We start from the raw sequence: 25,355 nt of genomic DNA, 5'->3' as shown, positions 1-25,355 counted from the left end.
CCACTTGGCCTTTCCCACCATAATAGCCCTCACTGCATGAGTTAGAGAACCAGTGAGGGGATTCTGCCAGTTGCTCAGTATGTCTCTTCCAATTATGCACTCTGGAACTGGGAAAATGACTACAGAATGGGTCCGGAGGCCCACTGGACCCACTGTGAGACAGACCTGAGCTAAAACTCCACCGATCACCTGGCATCCATAAGCCCCCACTCCGACTGGTGGACCAGAGTGACGTTTTGGGTCCCCTGGAATTAATGTCACTTCTGAACCAGTGTCTAATAATCCCCCAAATATCTGATCATTTCCTTTTCCCCAATCCACAGTTACACTGGTAAAAGGCTGTCAGTCTCCTTGGGGAAGGCTTGGAGGAAGATTAACAGTATAAATTTGTGACAGTGTAACAGGGTTCTCCCCCAAATGTACCTGGCCTCCCCTTCATTCAAGGGGCTCTGTAAACTCTCTCAAGTCTGGAAATTGAGTAAGGGGCCATGACTATGTTTTTGTAATTCAGGTTAGAATTCTGTTCATTTGACCTAGAACTCTTTTGTTTATATAGCTCAAACAAGAATTTAGTAGACTGCCCATCTATTGTATTTCTAGGTACCCCTTGATTTACTAGCCAACCCCACAAATCTCTGCAAGTCAGATTATTTTAACTCCTGCTGAGAATTTCCTGTCTATTATAATAACCATGTCCACCCTATCTTTGGCGATTAAAGGCTGCCACCTGGCTTCTGCCAACTCAGGATCTGGTCATCCCCATTGTGTTTAAGGATTCCAGCTCAGTGACAGCAGTTCTCACAGTAATATCTGACCTACAGAGAAGTGCAACTACAGAGCTCTTCAGGGATGATGACACTAGTCTCACAAATTTAATTCTCACTCTTCTGGTAAAAGTTTCATCCTCCAGACATTCCTGGGGTGTAAGAGCAGGCTTTGCATGATAAATCCACTCTAACATTCCAATCTCTCTAAGCCTCTGGATCCCCTCATCTACATTATACCAGGGCACTTCTGGCATTTCAACCTCAGGTAATGTCAGCCACCTTTTGATCCATGTTTCAACCAACCATCCAAACTGTTAATGCCTTTTCTAACTCCTCGAGCTATAACATTGAATGCAGAATCTCTGCTTAATGAGCCCATATCAATAAATTCAGCCTGATCCAGCCTTATATTCCTCCCTCCATTATCCCACACCCATAAAATCCATTGCCACACGTAGTCCCCTGATTACTGTCTATATAAATTAGAAAACTCACACAGCTCTTTTGGAGTATAATGTACCTCCTCATGTTGAATACTTTGTATCTCACCTTTAGGGGCCTATTGGGACTTTAGTGTAGTTATAGTTGTGGAAGAAATGAGGGGTGGCACAGGTATGTCATGAAAAGAATTAGAAATATCTTCCAAGCCATTTACTTCAGGGCATTCATTTGCAGTTTCATCTGGTGAAACAGGATTAATCACTCTAAGACTAATCCCTTCAGGTGGAGGTTGGGTGGCCAGCTCCTCAAGGCAGGCAGGAAGTGGGGCAGCTATGTCCTCAAGGCAAACTATTACAGGATTATCTAGAAAAGACTCAGCATGACCTAGAGTTTCAACCTTGCCCCTGACATCATTATCAATCCACATGTCACCATCCCATTTTTCAGGGCCCCACTCCTTTCTAATCAGTGCCCTCACTGTAACATCAGACACTATGCGAGATTGAGATTTCAGTTTTATGTTGTAAAGTTGCTACTCTACCAATAAGATTCTGAGTCTGATTTTCAGAGATCTCAAGTCTACAGCTACAGGAAATAAGATTTTCCTTCAGGACATTCATAGAGACTTCTACATCTGTCAGATGGCAGATTAAGCTTCTTGTTTGAAGGCTTAAGCACATCCCTTTCATTTATTAATGTATCCAGTGTACCTAACAACAACCAAGCAACATCTCTATACCTCCTATTTCCACAGAACTCTGTAAAGGTGTCAAATACATTATCCCCCAGAGCCTGGCTTCGTACAAGCAAAGCATTAGAAGATTTGAAAGGTGATATTTTGACTATCTCTTTTGCCAAATCACTCCATGGATTGGCAGTGGCATTATGATTACAAGAATCAGAGTCCTTTGTGCCTTTGAGTCCAGTCAGAGTAGAAAACCATTCATAAAAACCCATTTTTAAGATTCTGTTTCTTAAGAACCACCCCACTTCTGGTACCAAGTTGTATTGGTTAGGGTTCTCTAGAGAAACAGCATCAACAGGAAATATTTGTAAATATAAAATTTATGAAAGTGTCTCATTAACTGTGGGAATGTAGAGTCCAAAATATGTAGGGCAGCCTGTGAAACCTATGATTCTGATGGAGGGTCTGGATGAACTTCACAGGAGAGGCTCACTGGCCAAAGCAGGAAGAGAGCCTGTCTCTTTTGAATCCTTCTTAAAAGCCTTCCGGTGATTAGATTAAGCATCACTCATTGCAGAAGACACTCCCCTTGGCTGATTACAGATGTAATCAGCTGTGGATACAGCCAATGTGATTATGATTTAATTCTATGAAATGTCCTCGTAGCAACAGATAGGCCAGCACTTGCGCAACCAGACAAATGAGCACCACCATCTGGCCAAGGTGACACATGAACCTGACCATGACAGAGAGTAATTAGTAACTTTTTGTTGCCTAAACAGAAAAAATACATATTTAATTTGTAACGGTTTAAAATTTTCTTCTCACATCACTTTGCAAATAATGCTTCATAAATAATTATCTATGCATAGTCTAAAAAATTCTTAAAGTACTTATGTGGAAAAGATACATAAATGCATTTGATTGATGTTGCTCATCTTAGTTTATGTCACCTGAGAAAGAGCCTGAGAAAAGGACTTGAGTGTAGGTAGGTAGTTTGTCCTTGTGGGTTTGAGTAATCTGGAACTGCCTGAGAAGCTTACAGGATGCCCCTAATTGTCCACCTGATGAACATGAATAAGATAATTTATTAACCAGCAAAAAACAAGTCTGAGTTCATTTAGAACTATCCAGTGCAGCTGTGGTTCATATCCAAGTGGGGAGGGATGGTGATGTGGGCCAAGAGAGGCATTTCATGCAGACTACCCCTTGGCTATTCAGAATTGCTCAAGACCCATGTTAAGTCCACTCTGTCACCAAGTCTTCAAAGTGATAGCCAGGCACAGTCTTTATAAAATGCTATGTAGGAGTGCACGTGTTGTTCAGTGGTAGAATACCCACTTTCCATGCGGGAGACCCGGGTTCGACTCTCAAACCACGCACCCCAAAAAAAAGACTATGTAGGAGGATTAGTGCAACAAGCTACATACAGTTCCTGTGGCTGCAACTGAATCCAAGGTCAAAATTGACTGTCATCATCTCCTTCCTCCACTACTCGTTATGATTTTTCTTTTATTCTCTGCCAAAAATTCAGCTGATCTAAGTTGGTTGTCTGATGGAGTGACCCAGACCTTCATCCCTGAAAGAGGTCTAAGGCCTTGGTTACTTTGCCCTTTTTAGGATATGATTGTCATAGCTGCCTGTCTGATATTTTCACCATACATGGAAGCATCAAGGCATGCCCCAGTGAATCACCTGAGTTCTGAACACATTCTCCCTGTTGTATTTTATAGTCACAACTCTTAACTTCTCATGTTAATCAAATATTAACTCCATTTTTGCCTATTGTCCACTGTCTTGAGCAGCCCAAAGGGACTTATTGACACAGTAGCTTCAATCTAGTGAAAACCTTGATGTGATCCCTGGAGGAAGAGTGCCAGCTCCTTCTTTACCCTGTCTGGAAACTAGGACCTCCAGTCCAGCAGAACCGAAGGTCACAGGGTCGGAAGCACAATTCTGCAGTAGGACACTGAGAGTGGTGATAAGAAGAACTAATCCTACTTCTACTCGTGGTTCCTGGACCCATGAATTCTATCAATTAGAGATACAGCATCATCAAGCCTACTTATCCATGAATAAGCTCACTTTTTCCTCCCCGACGGCTCATGTGCTAATATTAAAAAATAACTGCAACTCATTTCCCCCTTTATCCATGTATTTTGCCATATAAGTTCCTAATGCATCCTATTCTGGGTGGGGTATTCTGCCTCACCCCTTGACTCAGCTCAGCCATGTGATTTGCTTTGGGTCAATAGAATGTTAGCAAATGTGATGCAAGCAGATGTTTGAAAATTACTTGGGTGATTAGTTTCACCTTCTCTGGTGCCTCTGCCACTGGCATAAGAACATGTCAGTGTTCTCATGGGTTAGCCTGATGAAGCCCGACAAATGTGTGTGGCAGAGCTGAGTTGTGCCAGCCACCAACAGCCAACCCCAAGATATGAGAGCAAGCCCAGCCAGGATCAGAAAATCTGCCTAGATAATTTCCAGCTGCCTCCAAACATATTAATACCCATTGTTGATTTTCATTAAGATTTTGCAGCGTTCTTTATTATACAGAATATTGTGCCAATAGACACCTGATGGAGCTCATCATAAGGAACTCCCCATAAGTTCCCCTTTGATCTTATGATCCCATAAGATCAAAGGAGTGGTTTGAAAGAGAGGCATTAGTGCAAGAGAGCTAAATGATGTGGGAATCTCAGCCACTTATTCGTGTAACTTACATGTAGCCTCTGGACTTGCTCAAGCTTGATCCTAAATGTACCATTCCATCAAATGATGGACTGCTGCTGTGACCATCTGACCTCTGACTCGGTGTACTTGATAATACCCAGGTCAAGAGAGACAGGTCCAGTAACATAATTACATGATGTTATATGATCAAGCTCTTGATTTCTACTAGGCACAGAGGCAACTTTTCAAACAAGGAGAAGGTGTGACCTTGCTCCAGAACCATGTGGGTCTGTGCTGTTAACCCTCTGTTGGGACTTGGCAGAGACACTGCACACACTTCTTACCTATAGCAGATATCTCTGGCCTCAGTGGATGTGCTGGTCATGTAGTACAAACAGGAGGGCGGTTTGCACCACAGCATGCGCCTACGGCAGACGCCTCTCTTGCTCTGGGCCCTACTTGAAACTAGCAGCCTTCCAAGTCACCCCATAAGTAAATCAGAGCTGTATTCTTACCACTTGGTTATTTGTTACAGTCCTTTGCCATCCACCATGGTCCGTTTGGTTTTAGCAGGAGCCATAAAGGCGAATACAGACCTTTAGTTTGAAAATAGTCCTAATCTCTGCAATTCCACTCAGAATACGGTATTGTTTCTGGTTTATAATCTTGGCTGGGTGGTGAGTACAATTCCAGGAATTCCCACCTGATCCTACCATAATGGCTTTCGTTCTATAGGTCAGGAAACCAACAACTGTTAAAAATATCCTAGTTACGTACTCAGAGACCAGGGAAATAGCCAAAAGGATCTGTCTGGTCCCACTGAAACTACTGTGAGGTGGACTGGGACCAGCACTCCAGTTCTTACTTGGCCTCCGTAAGCCCCCACTCTAAATGCGAGATAATGACGACATTGTAGGTCACTTGTTATCAAGTCAGCTCAGCCCTGTATCCAACACCTTTGAAAGGATTAAATGATCCTTTTTTCACTAGTGTACATTTACTTTGATAGGTGGCTTAAGGCCCTTTGGAGAAAGATTAGGGGCGTATTTACTGTATATCCCTGTGGTGGCGTAAGTGGCATTCTTCAAAGGGTTTTGGCCTGCCTTTCAACCAGTGGATATTGGGTCTGAGATCTGGAAATAAAATGACATTTTTCTTTATAGCAGCTGACATCAACTTTCTTCTCACCAGCTCTTACTGTTTCGGATGATATAAGTAAAACAACCCTCTAGTCTACATCTACCTTGGGCACCAGACTACTGTGGTATATCAGCCACCACTGCAGATTCCGGTATACCTAGGCCACATGGTTACCACTTTGACTTTGCTGCCGCTTAGCCTCTAGTTGTTGAGTGCTGCTGTGCACCCCTGCTGCTATGGAATGCTCTCATCTCAATTAATGCTGTGGAACCCAACTTCTTGGCATCGCATCCCACTGTAAATCCTGGCGTACAGAGCACAGCTACTACTGATTTTCTCAAAGGGATTGGGTCTCTCTCATTAGTACATTCTTGGTTGCAAACTAAAGAGAGTGTTCTCTGCATGCTCCATGAGAAAATAGATGGTTCTCTCATCACATTCTAACATTCCCACCTCTCTGTAAAGTATTGATTGCTTCTTCAATACTTTGACAAGGGATTCAAACATCTCTGCCTCATTTATGTAAGCCATCATCACCACCAAATTTGAGAAGCCATCCCAACAGCCTAATAAGACAAGTTCCATGTGTCCTTGCTGAGATCCTAAATCTTGACTTATAGGAGAGTGCTCCCATGTCAATAAATTCTTTTCTGTCCAGCCTGGTCCAGCACACTCAGAATCTATAACTACACAAATTCTGCAGCTTCCTGCCCCTATTTATTAGTCCATTCCTGAAACTATTTCAGTAAATAAGCTATGTCTTCCTAGATCAAGGACTGTATTTTCCCCCTCAACTGAAACCTGTGATTATCTTTTTTTTTTTTTTAGAAATCATACCATTCTACATATGCAATCAGTAATTCTTAACATCATCACATAGATGCATGATCATCGTTTCTTAGTACATTTGCATCGGTTTAGAAGAACTAGCAACACAAGAGAAAAAGATATAGAATGTTAATATAGAGAAAAAAAATAAAAGTAATAATAATAGTAAAAAAAAAAAACAACGAGAAAGACAAAAACAAACAAAAAACAAAACAACAACAACAACAACAACAAAAACCTATACCTCAGATGCAGCTTCATTCAGTGTTTTAACATGATTACTTTACAATTAGGTATTATTGTGTTGTCCATTTTAGAGTTTTTGTATCTAGTCCTGCTGCACAGTCTGTATCCCTTCAGCTCCAATCACCCATTATCTTACCCTGTTTCTAACTCCTGCTGGTCTCTGTTACCAATGACATATTCCAAGTTTATTCTCGAATGTCGGTTCACATCAGTGGGACCATACAGTATTTGTCCTTTAGTTTTTGGCTAGACTCACTCAGCATAATGTTCTCTAGGTCCATCCATGTTATTACATGCTTCATAAGTTTATCCTGTCTTAAAGCTGCATAATATTCCATCGTATGTATATACCACAGTTTGTTTAGCCACTCGTCTGTTGATGGACATTTTGGCTGTTTCCATCTCTTTGCAATTGTAAATGACGCTGCTATAAACATTGGTGTGCAAATGTCCGTTTGTGTCTTTGCCCTTAAGTCCTTTGAGTAGATTCCCAGCAATGGTATTGCTGGGTTGTATGGCAATTCTATATTCAGCTTTTTGAGGAACCGCCAAACTGCCTTCCACAGTGGTTGCACCATTTGACATTCCCAGCAACAGTGGATAAGTGTGCCTCTTTCTCTGCATCCTCTCCAGCACTTGTCATTTTCTGTTTTGTTGATAATGGCCATTCTGGTGGGTGTGAGATGATATCTCATTGTGGTTTTGATTTGCATTTCTCTAATGGCCAGGGACATTGAGCATCTCTTCATGTGCCTTTTGGCCATTTGTATTTCCTCTTCTGATAGGTGTCTGTTCAAGTCTTTTTCACATTTTGTAATTGGGTTGGCTGTCTTTTTGTTGTTGAGTTGAACAATCTCTTTATAAATTCTGGATACTAGACCTTTATCTGATATGTCATTTCCAAATATTGTCTCCCATTGTGTAGGCTGTCTTTCTACTTTCTTGATGAAGTTCTCTGATGCACAAAAGTGTTTAATTTTGAGGAGCTCCCATTTATTTATTTCCTTCTTCAGTGCTCTTGCTTTAGGTTTAAGGTCCATAAAACCGCCTCCAATTGTAAGTTTCATAAGATATCTCCTAACATTTTCCTCTAACTGTTTTATGGTCTTAGACCTAATGTTTAAATCTTTAATCCATTTTGAGTTAACTTTTGTATAGGGTGTGAGATATGGGTCCTCTTTCATTCTTTTGCATATGGATATCCAGTTCTCTAGGCACCATTTATTGAAGAGACTGTTCTGTCCCAGGTGAGTTGGCTTGACTGCCTTATCAAAGATCAAATGTCCATAGATGAGAGGGTCTATATCTGAGCACTCTATTCGATTCCATTGGTCGATATATCTATCTTTATGCCAATACCATGCTGTTTTGACCACTGTGGCTTCATAATATGCCTTAAAGTCAGGCAGTGCGAGACCTCCAGCTTCGTTTTTTTTCCTCAAGATGTTTTTAGCAATTCGGGGCACCCTGCCCTTCCAGATAAATTTGCTTATTGGTTTTTCTATTTCTGAAAAATAAGTTGTTGGGATTTTGATTGGTATTACATTGAATCTGTAAATCAATTTAGGTAGGATTGACATCTTAACTATATTTAGTCTTCCAGTCCATGAACACGGTATGCCCTTCCATCTATTTAGGTCTTCTGTGATTTCTTTTAACAGTTTTTTGTAGTTTTTTTATATAGGTTTTTTATCTCTTTAGTTAAATTTATTCCTAGGTATTTTATTCTTTTAGTTGTAATTGTAAATGGGATTCGTTTCTTGATTTCCCCCTCAGCTTGTTCATTACTAGTATATAGAAATGCTACAGATTTTTGAATGTTGATCTTGTAACCTACTACTTTGCTGTACTCATTTATTAGCTCTAGTAGTTTTGTTGTGGATTTTTCTGGGTTTTCGACATATAGTATCATATCGTCTGCAAACAGTGATAGTTTTACTTCTTCCTTTCCAATTTTGATGCCTTGTATTTCTTTTTCTTGTCTAATTGCTCTGGCTAGAACTTCCAACACAATGTTGAATAATAGTGGTGATAGTGGACATCCTTGTCTTGTTCCTGATCTTAGGGGGAAAGTTTTCAATTTTTCCCCATTGAGGATGATATTAGCTGTGGGTTTTTCATATATTCCCTCTATCATTTTAAGGAAGTTCCCTTGTATTCCTATCTTTTGAAGTGTTTTCAGCAGGAAAGGATGTTGAATCTTGTCAAATGCCTTCTCTGCATCAATTGAGATGATCATGTGATTTTTCTGCTTTGATTTGTTGATATGGTGTATTACATTAATTGATTTTCTTATGTTGAACCATCCTTGCATACCTGGGATGAATCCTACTTGGTCATGATGTATAATTCTTTTAATGTGTTGTTGGATACGATTTGCTAGAATTTTATTGAGGATTTTTGCATCTATATTCATTAGAGACATTGGTCTATAGTTTTCTTTTTTTGTAATATCTTTGCCTGGTTTTGGTATGAGGGTGATGTTGGCTTCATAGAATGAATTAGGTAGTTTTCCCTCCACTTTGATTTTTTTGAAGAGTTTGAGCAGGGTTGGTGCTAATTCTTTCTGGAATGTTTGATAGAATTCACATGTGAAGCCATCTGGTCCTGGACTTTTCTTTTAGGAAGCTTTTGGATGACTAATTCAATTTCTTTACTTGTGATTGGTTTGTTAAGGTCATCTATTTCTTCTTGAGTCAAAGTTGGTTGTTCATGTCTTTCCAGGAACCCGTCCATTTCATCTAAATTGTGGTATTTATTAGCGTAAAGTTGTTCATAGTATCCTGTTATTACCTCCTTTATTTCTGTGAGGTCAGTAGTTATGTCTCCTCTTCCATTTCTGATCTTATTTATTTGCATCCTCTCTCTTCTTCTCTTTGTCAGTCTTGCTAAGGGCCCATCAATCTTATTGATTTTCTCATAGAACCAACTTCTGGTCTTATTGATTTTCTCTATTGCTTTCATGTTTTCAATTTCATTTATTTCTGCTCTGATCTTTGTTATTTCTTTCCTTTTGCTTGCTTTGGGATTAGTTTGCTGTTCTTTCTCCAGTTCTTCCAAGTGGACAGTTAATTCCTGCATTTTTGCCTTTTCTTCTTTTCTGATATAGGCATTTAGGGCAATAAATTTCCCTCTTAGCACTGCCTTTGCTGCGCCCCATAAGTTTTGATATGTTGTGTTTTCATTTTCATTCGCCTCGAGGTATTTACTAATTTCTCTTGCAATTTCTTCTTTGACCCACTCATTGTTTAAGAGTATGTTGTTGAGCCTCCACGTATTTGTGGATTTTCTGGCACTCTGCCTATTATTGATTTCCAATTTCATTCCTTTATGGTCTGAGAAAGTGTTTTGTATGATTTCAATCTTTTAAAATTTGTTGAGACTTGCTTTGGGACCTAGCATATGATCTATCCTTGAGAATGATCCATGAGCACTTGAGAAAAAGGTGTATCCTGCTGTTGTGGGGTGTAATGTCCTATAAATGTCTGTTAAGTCTAGCTCATTTATAGTAATATTCAGATTCTCTATTTCTTTATTGATCCTCTGTCTAGATGTTCTGTCCATTGATGAGAGTGGGGAATTGAAATCTCCAACTATTATGGTAGATGTGTCTGTTTCTCTTTTCAGTGTTTTCAGTGTTTGCTACATGTATTTTGGAACATTCTGGTTTGGCGCATAAATATTTATGATTGTTATGTCTTCATGCTTAATTGTTCCTTTTATTAGTACATAGTATCCTTCTTTGTCTCTTTTAACTGTTTTACATTTGAAGTCTAATTTGTTGGATATTAGTATAGCCACTCCTGCTCTTTTCTGGTTGTTATTTGCATGAAATATCTTTTCCCAACCTTTCACTTTCAACCTATGTTTATCTTTGGGTCTAAGATGTGTTTCCTGTAGACAGCATATAGATGGGTCCTGTTTTTTAATCCATTCTGCCAGTCTATGTCCTTTGATTGGGGAGTTTAATCCATTAACATTTAGTGTTATTACTGTTTGGGTAATATTTTCCTCTACCATTTTGCCTTTTGTATTATATATATCATATCTGACTTTCCTTCTTTCTACACTCTTCTGCATACCTCTCTCTTCTGTCTTTTTGTATCTGACTCTAGTGCTCCCTTTAGTATTTCTTGCAGAGCTGGTCTCTTGGTCACAAATTCTCTCAGTGACTTTTTGTCTGAGAATGTTTTAATTTCTCCCTCATTTTTGAAGGACAATTTTGCTGGATATAGGAGTCTTGGTTGGCAGTTTTTCTCTTTTAGTAAATTAAATATATCATCCCACTGTCTTCTAGCCTCCATGGTTTCTGCTGAGAAATCTACACATAGTCTTATTGGGTTTCCCTTGTATGTGATGGATTGTTTTTCTCTTGCTGCTTTCAAGATCCTCTCTTTCTCTTTGACCTCTGACATTCTAACTAGTAAGTGTCTTGGAGAACGCCTATTTGGGTCTAATCTCTTTGGGGTGCGCTGCACTTCTTGGATCTGTAATTTCAGATCTTTCATAAGAGTTGGGAAGTTTTCAGTGATAATTTCTTCCATTAGTTTTTCTCCTCCTTTTCCCTTCTCTTCTCCTTCTGGGACACCCACAACACGTATATTTGTGCAGTTCATATTGTCCTTCAGTTCCCTGATCCCCTGTTCAAATTTTTCCATTCTTTTCCCGATAGTTTCTGTTTCTTTTTGGAATTCAGATGTGCCATCCTCCAAATCACTAATTCTATCTTCTGTCTCTTTAAATCTATCATTGTAGGTATCCATTGTTTTTTCCATCTTTTCTACTTTATCCTTCACTTCCATAAATTATGTGATTTGTTTTTTCAGTTTTTCTATTTCTTCTTTTTGTTCAGCCCATGTCTTCTTCATGTCTTCCCTCAATTTATCAATTTCGTTTTTGAAGAGGTTTTCCATTTCTGTTCGTATATTCAGCATTAGTTGTCTCAGCTCCTGTATCTCATTTGAACTATTGGTTTGTTCCTTTGACTGGGCCATATTTTCAATTTTTTGAGCGTGATCCGTTATCTTCTGCTGGCATCTGGGCATTTAGTCAGATTTCCCTGGGTGCTGGACCCAACAATTTGGAAGATTTTTCTGTGAAATCTCTGGGATCTGTTTTTCTTATCCTGCCCAGTAGGTGGCGCTCATGGCACACGTTTGTCTGCGGGTCCCACCAGTAAAAGGTGTTGTGGGACCTTTAACTTTGGAAAACTCTCGCCGTCGGGGAGGTTCGCCAGCTGAAGCGGCTTGGAAGAGAGCCAGCCGGCCCAGGGTCTGAACGCGGGGAGGGTCACCGGCCGCCGCAGCCTGGGAGAGCGCCCGTCCAAATTTCCTAGTCGGCCTGGGGTGCCAAGCATGGCGGGAGGGCGCCAGCCGCCACGGCCCGCCCGGGAGAGTGCACCGTTCCTGGGGAGTCATGTGTTTGGAAGCCCCCCCCCCGTCACCGTTCTCCGCAGCCTGGGGATTTCCGATCCAATTCTCTCAGTTGGTCCGGGGGCCTGCGCATGGTGTGGGCGCCAGCCGCCGCGGCTTGAGAGGACCGCCTGTCCAATTCTCCCAGCCGGCCCGGGAAGGGGGAAAGGAGGAACTCCGGCCACTTGCTGCCCCGCCCGGTGAAGCCCGCGCCCCTCGGCGATCTCACTGGAGCGGGTTTTCCTAGCCATTCCAGGATGGGGTACGCTGTCTTTTTGATCTCTGTCGTGGCTCTGGGAGCTGTTCTGTATCGTTTCTACTCCCCTAGTAGCTGTTCTGGAGGAGGAACTAAGATCCGTGCGTCTTACTAAGCCGCCATCCTCTCTGGCCCTGTGATTATCTTTTGCTCTCAAGGTAATGAGGAGAGGCAGAGTTAGATCTTGCAGAGCTAAGAGTCATCTCACAAGGCATCCACCTCAGGTGAACATTTTATATAGTCTTCAGGTAAAACGAGGCTACTGTCTAGCAAGGGCAAAAGTCTTTGTCTGGTAGAAAGGTTCAGAGGAAACCAGAGGTTCAAGTTACTCAAGATTATCCACAAAAATGTCCTCATCCTAGGTCTCAGGGTACAGTTGATATCAGGGCCCTGACTTAGCAAAGGAGTCTTTTGAAACTGTGTATTTTATCTTCTTTGCAGCTCTGCCACATTTACAGTTAAATCTGGGCCTGTCTCTCTCTCTCTGGGCCAGCTCAGCAGGTGAATTCACTGCCCTTCCCCACCCCCCAACATGGGACATGACTCCCAGGGTGTGGATCTCCTGGCAACATGGGACAGAACTCCCGGGATTCACCAGGACCTGGCATCATGGGATTGGGAAGGCCTTTTTGATGGTGTGTGTGTGTGTGTGTGTGTGTGTGAAATTAGAATGTCAGTGCGTGTGGTAGTTAGATTTAGTTGTCAACTTGGTCAGGTGAAGGCACCTAGTTCTGTTGCTGTGGACATGAGCCAATGGTACGTGAACCTCATCTGTTGTTGATTCCATCTGCAGTCGGCTAGGAGGCGTGCCTGCTGCAATGAAATGATGTTTGACTTAATTGGCTGGTGCTTAAATGCGAGAGCTCAATGTAGCACAGCCCAAGCAGCTCAGCACACCTCATCTCAGCACTTGCAGCTCAGCCCAGGCCTTTGGAGATGCAGAAAGGAATCACCTGGGGAAAGTTGCTGGAAAGAGGCCTGGAGAGAAGGCCAGCAGAGATCACCCTGTGCCTTCCCACGTAAGAAAGAACCTCAGATCAAAGTTAACTGCCTTTCCTCTGAAGAACTAACAAAATAAACCCCCTCTCATTAAAAGGCAATCCATCTCTGGTGTGTTGCATTCTGGCAGCTAGCGAACTAGAACAGTGGTTGAGAGATTACACACAGAGTCAAGAGTTTATCCTGGAGGTTGTTCTTGTGCGTTATATGGCTATCCCATTTTAGTTTATGGTGTATTGGAGTGGCTGGAGGGAGGTACCTGAAACTGTTGAGCTGTGTTCCAGGAGCCTTGATTCTTGAAGATGATTGTATAACAATATAAATTTATAATGTGATGGTGTGATTGTGAAAACCTTGTGCCTGATGTTCCTCTTATCCAGGGTATGGACGGATGAGAAAACAAATACGGCTACAAAATTAATGAATAATGGGGAGGGATAAGGGATGGAATAAATTGGATAGATTAAAGTACTGGTGGTCAGTGGGAGGGAGGGTGGTGTATGGGATGTGTGAGTTTCTTCTTTTTCTTTTTCTGGAGTGACGCCAGTGTTCTGGGTGGTGAATACACAGCGTGTGGTGTTGTGAGCCATTGATTTTGCACCGTGTTTGGATTGTATGTGTGTGAGGATTTGTCAAGAAAAATATTTTTTAAAAAAACCAGCCAAGCAGATTTCAAACTGAAAAAAAAAAAAAAACTGGGCCTGATTTTCAACATAGCCATCCTATAGCTAAGGAGAAAGTGGTCTTTTTAAACATTGCCACGGAGGCCCTTCGGCTTTCATAGTATGTCCTAAGTTGTTTATTGGCTGACCTGAGCTTGTCACTTTTTTTCAAGGCTTCCAAGACAGTTAACAAATGCTAGTCAGTTCTACAGTCCCTCCATCCCATGGCAGCGACAGAACTACCACCTAACCCATTGTCCACCCTGCCAGCCATGCCTCATGCTAACCCACTGTTGAGATTCAGGACTGCAATGCACGGGAACTCTCACCATCCACTTATCCTAGCAGTGGGGTGAGTGCTCCCATTCCAGAGTCCCACTGTAAGGACCTTCTTTCCAGGGCCACTCATTATACCCAAGTGCGTTGTGCACTTCACGAAGAAGACCTCAAGACAAACACTTGGGTACAGTAGTTTATTCACTGGTAATCCTTTGAAGGAGTAAGAGAGCAGGAAGAATGAGGGTGAAAGGAAATCCAGGCCATGGGTATATTACTGAGATTGCTGTGATGGACACGTGGACTTGATTCCAAGACCAGGGCCTCCCTAGGAATGAGCAGATGCTCTCCAGTGCACCTGAAGGACTGGAGGCTGCAGCATTTGTCTGCCAGCCCTGGACCCATCAGTTGGAGGCATTAGTCCCCTCTACCTGCCGCGACGCCCCCCTCCCCCCACTTCTGGAAGCCTCGAGGACGTCCAGGACACTGGAAAAGACGCTGGGTCGGAAAGTGAAAAACGAGGCCCTCACTGGAGGTGGGTTGTTGCTACCCTAAGCTGAGTCTGAGACTGCATGAAACTCTCCCCTGCAGCCAGGCTGAAATCCGAGGTGGGCCTAGGGAATAAATTACAAAACACCACCAGGAGCATCGGCTACAGGCAGTGCTGCTTCCAAAACATCAAACTGACCTGAATTTACCTTTATTTAAAATGTAGAATTTTCTTCTTGGATATAAAAAACAAGTTGGACAGTAAGCCGCACTCAAGACTTCCAGAACTTTTTCATTAAAAAAAAAAAGTTTATTTTTTAAAATCTGCCAAGAATGGAACAAAGGATAAACAATGACTAAATCTATATCTTTATAGTCTGTTGTAATTATAATACAATTTTTAAATGTTTCCTCTTACACATACCCCACAGAGTTTTTCTGTGAAACTTTCACAGAAATGTTTCTGAACCAGAAACTTTCTAAAATTTCTGAACCAGAGCATGGCTCCTGTTTATAGAATAAATTGCGTCCATGTGCTCTTGAAGAGTGCCCAGACAACATAATGTTCAGTAAAACTGTTTTATTTCTGATCAAGTTCTTCACAAAAACAAACTTGATTTCCAGGACTCACGAAGTACTTAAATTCCCACAATTTAATCCTGTAGGTTAGCAGCTGCTGCAACAGTGCCAAGGCATCTTCAAAAGCGTTCACTTTTACGTTTCTTGTTGGTAAGACTAAGAGACAAAAGGGCTAACAGTAAAGCAAGTGTCACTTTGACTTTGATTTTGGAAAGGTAACTTCAACAAGAGATTTCCTTTGGAACTGGAAGAGGAGAGATTTTATTCATGGCTCCATTTCCTCTCTTCCCAAAACAACAGTATTACTGTTGATTGGCAGCTTGCAAATAAATAAATTTGGGGAGAGTTCATTTTATAATACCTAAAAATTAGTTACTCAGCATCTGTGTATACTTATGATCAAATTGATATAATTCAATCAAAACATTTTAGAACTATCACTTTGTTTCGGTTACCATCACAAACATTTTTTGCTATAAGTTATAAAAATCGGAATAACATTTTTTCAATTTTTTTCAGCTTTTTTATTGTATAATGTATATACACAGCAGAGAAAGAAAAAAGCAATAGTTTTCAAAGCACTTTTCAACAGGTAATTACAGGACAGATCCCAGACTTTGTCATGGGCTACCATGGAATAACATTTTTATATAGATGAAATGTTACCAAGTATCTAGTCTAATTGACTCATTTTTACTGATGAGCAGTAAACTGAGGCTTAAAGGAGTTGAGTGATCCCCTTAAGTAATGCAAAAAACAAGGTTTATTTATATAAACAAAAATGCTTAGTCTATCAGTAATGTTCTTATGTTAAAAAATATTGCTTTTAATTACCCATACAAAAGCCAAATTCTTGAAATTTCAGTAATCTTATTAAAACTTCACATTGTAATCTACAAAGTGGAATTGTACAGTTTTTTATACTTAAGTATATTTTACAATTAATCTCAGCTTTTTTTCATTTGTTTTAAAATATGTGACCCTGTGGCAGTCAAGTAAAGCTATTTCTGTGTTTTCTTAAGAACAGTTCCTGGTTTTGTACCTAGCTAGACTCTCGTTCTGATTTTAACAATCAAACCTTAGAAGTTTTGAGAAGCTGGCAGCATAGTTTTTAAATGTCCCCCAAATCTTCCATAAGTACAGACAGAGCCCCTAGATAGCAAAATCAAAACCCACAGGCAATCATAACATTCCCATTGACAAAACATGATGCTGAAAATAAAGTTGTCTTTTCCTTGTTCCACGTTTTTAGGATTAAAGCCAGAATTGAATAGGAAATTCAGTAATATTTTTGAAGTTGACATCCCATCTTTAAAAAGACTCTGTCTTTAAAAGGAAACTAGCAGGCAAGCAAACACCAAAATAATAATAAATTACCAAAGAACAACCACAAAACAAGAAGGCGTAAAGATTTTTACTTCCTATTCTTTTCTCTCTCCCTATAACTGGCATCCTGCATTACTCACTTGCCTATGTGTCAAAATAACCTGTGGACGTTGGAAACTATTTGAAAATGTATTGTGTGGAATGTAATAAAATGATGATATTTTTATACAAACAAATAAAAGCCCGCAGGCAAAATCTGTTACAAAACTGGTAACAAGCTGTCCCAGTAAATCCTAAAGTGCCAGCAGCAGAAACAAGCAGTTTGATGACTTTCATGGTCTCAAGAAGAGACCTTCGAAAGACAACAGGGTATTTTACAGCCCAAAGAGCACGAAAAGCTCCAAACAACAATTGAGTCATGGGAGGCCAAACTGAGGACCGAAGCTGAGAAATGAAAGGTAGTTCTGTCGACTTAAATTCCTGAATAAATACAGTCCTAGTGAGGTCTGAAAGTCAAGGTACAGGAATGGTCTGGGCCAGAAGAACTCTTTTATGTAATAAATCAAAACTTCCTTCCAGAATAGAGATACACAAAGAAAATGCTAAAAGTAGAATCGTATTTGAGGTGATCAGAAAGAGCAAGAGAAAGCATAATTAAAATGGAGTAGATGATCAAAGGGAGCAGTTCTCAAACAATATGAGGCCATGCAAACATCACTTCAATAAAAGAGCATAACAAGGAGCTGAAGAGCTTGAGGCTAGAAAAATTATCCTGGGCCACAATTTTCTTCACTTAAAAATAAGAACAATAGAGAATTACACTCAAATCCTAAACAAAATTATTGTACAAAAGGGAAATATGAAAAGAGCAATGTCTCTCCAGACTAAAACACAGCAAAATATATATTCACCAAAAGATGGAAATTATAAACTGATATTTCAAAAGGAATTAAAAGAAACTAAGAAACAATCATAAGTGCATAATATAAGGCAGAATTTTTCAAAACTCCAAAGTCAAGTCGCTAAGGAAAAGGAAAGATTGCAAAGAGAGGTGACAGAACCCACAAAACAACTAGAAATCAAAGAAAAAAAGTTATTTTGAAGATGGAGATTAAAACTAAATGGGTGCAAACAAGAAGACAGTGAAACAGCATATTTACAATATTGGGAGTAAAAACTATCAACCTAGAATTCTATATCAAGAAAAAATATCTTTCAAAAATGAAGATGAAATACTTTTTCAGTCATACAGAAGCTTAAAGACTTCATTACAAATAGACATGCTCTAGAAGAATAAAAATAGGTCCTTTATGAAGAAGAATATACAAATATTATAAGAAATACAAAAAGAAATGGAGAGCCCCAGAAATGGTAACTATAATGAGTAAATATATAAGATTTTTCTTATTACTTAAATCTCTTTAACAGATAATTGACTGCCTAAGCAAAATAATAATGTGATGTGGAATTTAAAACATGTAAAAATAAAATATATGAAAATAATAGCACAAAATTTGGAAGGGGAGATATTGAAGTATACTGTTGTACAGTTCTTATCCTCTACAGTTCAATAGTGCTTCTAAGTATTTACTCAATTGAGTTGAAAACAAGTCTACACAAAAATCTGCACACGAATGTTTATAGCAGCTTTAATCATAATCATTAAAAACTAGAAGCAATTAAAATATCCTTTAATGTGTGGATGGATAAACAGCTGTGCATCCATACAATGGAATATTATTCAGCATTAAAAAGAAATAAGCTATCAAACCATGAATAGCCATACAGGAGTGTTAACTGCATATTACTGAATGAAAGAAGCCATTCTGAAATGCCTTTATGCCCTATGATTCCAACTGTATGACATTCTGGAAAAGGAAAAGCTATAGAGACAGTAAAAAAATCAGCGATTTCCAGGATTTCAGGAGCAAAGAGGAATAGATGAATAAGTGAAACGGAGGGAATTTTTAGGGGGGTGAAACTATTCTGTAATGAAGCTGTTATGCTGGCAACATATCCTAATACATTTGTTAAAAACCAAAGAACTGGAAATGACATATCAGATAAAGGTCTAGTATCCAGAATTTATAAAGAGATTGTTCAACTCAACAACAAAAAGACAGCCAACCCAATTACAAAATGGGAAAAAGACTTGAACAGACACCTACCAGAAGAGGAAATACGGATGGCCAAGAGGCACATGAAGAAATGCTCAATGTCCCTGGCCATTAGAGAAATGCAAATCAAAACCACAATGAGATATCATCTCACACCCACCAGAATGGCCATTATCAACAAAACAGAAAATGACAAGTGCTGGAGAGGATGCGGAGAAAGAGGCACACTTATCCACTGTTGGTGGGAATGTCAAATGGTGCAACCGCTGTGGAAGGCAGTTTGGCGGTTCCTCAAAAAGCTGAATATAGAATTGCCATACGACCCAGCAATACCATTGCTAGGTATCTACTCAAAGGACTTAAGGGCAAAGACACAAACGAACATTTGCACACCAATGTTTATAGCAGCGTTATTTACAATTGCAAAGAGATGGAAACAGCCAAAATGTCCATCAACAGAAGAATGGCTAAATAAACTGTGGTATATACATACGATGGAATATTATGCAGCTTTAAGACAAGATAAACTTATGAAGCATGTAATAACATGGATGGACCTAGAGAATATTATGCTGAGTGAGTCCAGCCAAAAACTAAAGGACAAATACTGTATGGTCCCACTGATGTGAATGGACATTCAAGAATAAACTTGAAATATGTCATTGGTAACAGAGACCAGCAGGAGTTAGAAACAGGGTAAGATAATGGGTAATTGGAGCGGAAGGGATACGGGCTGTGCAACAGGACTAGATACAAAAACTCAAAAATGGACAGCACAATAATACCTAATTGTAAAGTAATCATGTTAAAACACTGAATGAAGCTGCATCTGAGCTATAGGGTTTTTTTGTTGTTGTTTTTTACTATTCTTACTACTTTTATTTCTTTTCTCTATATTAACATTTTATATCTTTTTCTGTTGTGTTGCTAGTTCCTCTAAACCGATGCAAATGTACTAAGAAACGATGATCATGCATCTATGTGATGATGTTAAGAATTACTGAGTGCATATGTAGAATGGTATGATTTCTAAATGTTGTGTTAATTTCTTTTTTTTTCTTTTTTCTTTCTTTCCATTAATAAAAATAAAATAAAATTAAAAAAAAACCCAAAGAACTGTGCAGCACAAAAAATGAACCTTAATATGAACTATGAATTATAGTTAATTACCAATATTGGCTCATTAATTGTAACACATATGCCACAATAGTAACAATAGGGGAAACTGTGAGGTGATAAGAGACAAGCGCCACATACTGGGCAGGATAAGAAAAACAGAGCCCAGAGACTTCACAGGGAAGTCTCAACCTGCTGGTTCTCACCCTCAGGGAAAACTGACGCAGCTGACTCTTTCCTCCTGATAGGAGGCCACCTGAGAAAATCTGGCTGGCTCTATAATACCTGCGTAGACCCTCCTAAGAGTGGGAGGGGGGAAAGGCACCATATAGGCAGGGCAAGAAAACAAGAACTGAAACATTCTCCTCTGTTAATCAAAACCTAAGCTAGGTCCAGAAAAAGCTGAACTGAATGTCAAAGAATAAACAGACAACAAATTTATCCAGCAAGAAAACCCTAGGTAAAAGAAGTAAAAGCAATTTCCAGAATAAACTAGTTAAGGCAATTAAATGTCTAGATGCCAGCAAAAAATAACAAATCACACCAGGAAATTGAAGATATGGCCCATCAAAGGAGCAAACCAACAATTCAAAGGAGCTGAAACAAGTAATTCAGCATATACAAACAGAAATGGAAAACCTCATCAAAAACCAAATCAATTAATTGAGGGAGGATATAAAGAAGGCAAGGGATGAACAAAAGGAAGAAATGGAAATTCTGAAAAAACCATTCATAGAACTTTTGGGTATGAAAGGCACAGTAGAAGAGATGAAAAAAACAATGGAAATTTACAATGGTAGATTTCGAGAGGCAGAAGATAGGATTAGTGAACTGGAGGATGGAACATCTGAAATCCGACAAGAAACAGAAACTATAGGGGGAAAATGGAAAAATATGAGCAGGTACTCAGGGAATTGAATGACAATATGAAGCACACAAATATACGTGTTGTGGGTGTCCCAGAAGGAGAAGAGAAGGGAAAAGGAGGAGAAAAACTAATGGAGGAAATTATCACTGAAAATTTCCCAACTCTTATGAAACACTTAAAATTGCAGATCGAAGAAGTGCAGCATACCCCAAAGACAATAGATTCAAATAAATGTACTCCAAGACACTTACTAATCAGAATGTCAGATGTCAAAGAGAAAGAGAGAATCTTGAAAACAGCAAGAGAAAAGCAATCCATCACATACAAGGGAAACCCAATAAGACTATGTGTAGATTTCTCAGCAGAAACCATGTAGGCAAGAAGACAGTGGGATGGTATATTTAAATTACTAACAGAGAAAAATTGCCAACCAAGAATTCTATATCCAGCAAAATTGTCCTTCAAAAATGAGGGAGAAATTAAAACATTTTCAGACAAAAAAATCACTGAGAGAATTTGTGACCAAGAGACCAGCTCTGTAAGAAATACTAAAAGACAGAAGAGAGAGATGTGGAGAAGAGTGTAGAAAGGAAGACTATGAGTAAAGGTTAAAAGAAGGAAAATTAGATATGACATATGAAATCCAAAAGGCAAAATGGTAGAAGAAAGTATTACCTGTACAGTAATAACACTAAATGTTAATGGATTAAACTCCCCAATCAAAGAACATAGACTGGCAGAATGGATTAAAAAACAGGACCCATCTATATGCTGTCTATAGGAAACACATCTTAGACCCAAAGATAAACATAGGTTGAAAGTGAAAGGTTGGGAAAAGATATTCCATGCAAATAACAATCAGAAAAGAGCAGGAGTAGCTATACTAATATCCAACAAATTAGACTTCAAATGTAAAACAGTTAAAAGAGACAAAGAAGGATACTATGTACTAATAAAAGGAACAATTAAGCATGAAGACATAACAATCATAAATATTTATGCGCCAAACCAGAATGTTCCAAAATACATGTAGCAAACACTGAAAAGAGAAACAGACACATCTACCATAATAGTTGGAGACTTCAATTCCCCACTCTCATCAATGGACAGAACATCTAGACAGAGGATCAATAAAGAAATAGAGAATCTGAATATTACTATAAATGAGCTAGACTTAACAGACATTTATAGGACATTACACCCCACAACAGCAGGATACACCTTTTTCTCAAGTGCTCATGGATCATTCTCAAGGATAGATCATATGCTAGGTCCCAAAGCAAGTCTCAACAAATTTTAAAAGATTGAAATCATACAAAACACTTTCTCAGACCATAAAGGAATGAAATTGGAAATCAATGATAGGCAGAGTGCCAGAAAATTCACAAATATGTGGAGACTCAACAACTCACTCTTAAACAAGCAGTGAGTCAATGAAGAAATTACAAGAAAAATCAGTAAATATCTCGAGGCAAATGAAAATGAAAACACAACATATCAAAACTTATGGGACGCAGGAAAGACAGTGCTAAGAGGGAAAATTATTGTCCTAAATGCCTATATCAAAAAAGAAGAAAGAGCAAAAATTCAGGAATTAACTGTCCACTTGGAAGAACTGGAGAAAGAACAGCAAACTAACCCCAAAGCAAGCAAAAGGAAAGAAATAACAAAGATTAGAGCAGAAATAAATGAAATTGAGAACATGAAAACAACGGAGAAAATCAATAAAACTAGAAGCTGGTTCTATGAGAAAATCAATAAGATTGATGGACCCTTAGCAAGATTGACAAAAAGAAGAGAGAGGATGCAAATAAATAAGATCAGAAATGGAAGAGAAGACATAACCACTGACCCCACAGAAATAAAGGAATTAATGACAGGATACTATGAACAACTTTATGCTAATAAATACAACAATGTAGATGAAATGGAAAACTTCCTAGAAAGGCATGAACAACCAACTTTGACTTGAGAAGAAATAGACCACCTCAACAAATCAATCACAAGTAAAGAAATTGAATCAGTCATTAAGAAAAGAAAAGTCCAGGACCAGATGGCTTCACATGTGAATTCTACCAAACATTCCAGAAAGAATTAGTACCAATCCTGCTCAAACTCTTAAAAAAAATTGAAGTGGAGGGAAAGCTACCTAATTCTCTCTATGAAGCCAACATCAGCCTCATACCAAAGCCAGAAAAAGATACTACAAAAAAAGAAAACTACAGACCTATCTCTCTAATGAATATAGATGCAAAAATCCTCAACAAAATTTTAGCAAATCGAATCCAGCAACACATTAAAAGAATTATACATCATGACCAAGTAGGATTCATCCCAGGTATTCAAGCATGGTTCAACATAAGAAAATCAATTAATGTAATATACCATATCAACAAATCAAAGCAGAAAAACCACATGATCATCTCGATTGATGCAGAAAAGGAATTTGACAAAATTCAACATCCTTTCTTGTTTAAAACACTTCAAAGGATAGGAATAGAAGAGAACTTCCTTAAAATGATAAAGTGAATATATGAAAAACCCACAGCCAATATCATCCTCAATGGGGAAAACTGAAAACTTTTCCCTTAAGATCAGGAACAAGACAAGGATGTCCACTATCACCACTGTTATTCAACATTGTGTTGGAAGTTCTAGCCAGAGCAATTAGAGAAGAAAAAGAAATACAAGGCATCAAAATTGGAAAGGAAGAAGTAAAACTCTCACTGTTTGCAGATGATGAGATACTATATGTCAAAAACCCTGAAAAATCCACAGCAAAACTACTAGAGCTAATAAATGAGTACAACAAAGTGGCAGGTTACAAGATCAACACTCAAAAATCTGTAGTGCTTCTATACACTAATAATGAACAATCTGAGGGGGAAATCAAGAAACGAATTCCATTTACAATTGCAACCAAAAGAATAAAATATTTAGGAATAAATTTAACTAAAGAGACAAAGGACCTATACAAAGAAAACTACAAGAAATTGTTAAATCACAGAAGACCTAAATAGATGGAAAGGCATACCGTGTTCATGGATTGGAAGACTAAATACAGTTAAGATGTCAGTTCTACCTAAATTGATTTGCAGATTCAATACAATACCAATCAAAATCCCAACAAATTTTCAGAAATAGAAAAACAAATAAGCAAATTTATCTGGAAGGGCAGGGTGCCCTGAATAGCTAAAAGTATCCCAAGGAAAATAAATGAAGTTGGAGGTCTCACGCTGCCTGACTTTAAGGCATATTATGAAGGCACAGTGGTCAAAACAGCATGGTACTGGCATAAAGATAGATATACTGACCAATGGAATCGAATAGAGTGTTCAGATATAGACCCTCTCATCTATGGACATTTGATCTTTGATAAGGCAGTCAAGCCCACTCATTTGGGACGGAACAGTCTCTTCAATAAATGGTGCCTAGAGAACTGGATATCCATACGCAAAAGAATGAAAGAAGACCCGTATCTCACACCCCATACAAAAGTTAACTCAAAATGGATCAAAGATCTAAACATTAGGTCTAAGACCATAAAACAGTTAGAGGAAAATGTAGGGAGATATCTTATAAATCTTATAATTGGAGGCGGTTTTATAGACCTTACACCTAAAGCAAGAGCACTGAAGAAGGAAATAAATAAATGGGAGCTCCTCAAAATTAAACACTTTTGTGCATCAAAGAACTTCATCAAAAAAGTAAAAAAACAGCCTACACAATGGGAGACAATATTTGGCAATGACCTATCAGATAAAAGTCTAGTATCCAGAATTTATAAAGAGATTGTTCAACTCAACAAAAAAGACAACAAATCCAATTACAAAATGGGAAAAAGACTTGAACAGACACTTCTCAGAAGAGGAACTACAAATGGCCAAAAGGCACATGAAGAGATGCTCAATGTCCCTGGCCATTAGAGAAATGCAAATCAAAACCACAATGAGATATCATCTCACACCCACCAGAATGGCCATTATCAACAAAACAGAAAATGACAAGTGCTGGAAAGGATGTGGAGAAAGGCACACTTATCCACTGTTGGTGGGAATGTCAAATTGTGCAACTGCTGTGGAAGGCAGTTTGACGGTTCCTCAAAAAGCTGAATATAGAATTGCCATATGACCAGCAATACCATTGCTAGGTATCTACTCAAAGGACTTAAGGGCAAAGACACAAATGGACATTTGCACACTAATGTTTATAGCAGCGTTATTTACAATTGCAAAGAGATGGAAACAGCCAAAATATCCATCAACAGACGAGTGGCTAAAAAACTGTGGTATATACATATGATGGAATATTATGTAGCTTTAAGACAGAATAAAGTTATGAAGTATGTAACAACATGGATGGATCTTGAGGACATTATGCTGAGTGAGATTAGCCAAAAACAAAAGGACAAATACTGTATGGTCTCACTGATATGAACTGACATTAGTGAATAAACTTGGAATATTTTGTTAG

This window comes from Tamandua tetradactyla, chromosome 7 (genome assembly GCF_023851605.1).
Source record: "Tamandua tetradactyla isolate mTamTet1 chromosome 7, mTamTet1.pri, whole genome shotgun sequence".
Classification (NCBI taxonomy): Eukaryota; Metazoa; Chordata; class Mammalia; order Pilosa; family Myrmecophagidae; genus Tamandua; species Tamandua tetradactyla.
Note: the sequence above shows the minus strand (reverse complement) of the source record.